Genomic DNA, 316 nt, shown 5'->3' on the forward strand with positions numbered 1-316 from the left:
AGCACTGGGGGGCAATGGGAGCACTGGGGGGCAATGGGAACTGGGAGAACTGGCAGCACTGGGGGGCAATGAGAGCACTGGGGGGCAATGGGAACTGGGAGCACTGGGAACACTGGGAGCACTGAGGAGGGGCAGAAGGAACTGGGAGCACTGGGAGCGCTGGGGGGCAATGGGAGCAATGGGGGGCACAGAGAACTGGGAGCACTGGGAACACTGGGAACACTGGGAGCACTGAGGAGGGGGACAGAGGGAACTGGGAGCACTGGGAGCACTGGGAGCACTGGGAGCACTGGGAGCGGCGGCTCTGGGGCTGAGG

The sequence above is a fragment of the Nestor notabilis genome, unplaced genomic scaffold (genome assembly GCF_000696875.1).
Source record: "Nestor notabilis isolate BGI_N333 unplaced genomic scaffold, ASM69687v1 scaffold16223, whole genome shotgun sequence".
NCBI lineage: Eukaryota > Metazoa > Chordata > Aves > Psittaciformes > Psittacidae > Nestor > Nestor notabilis.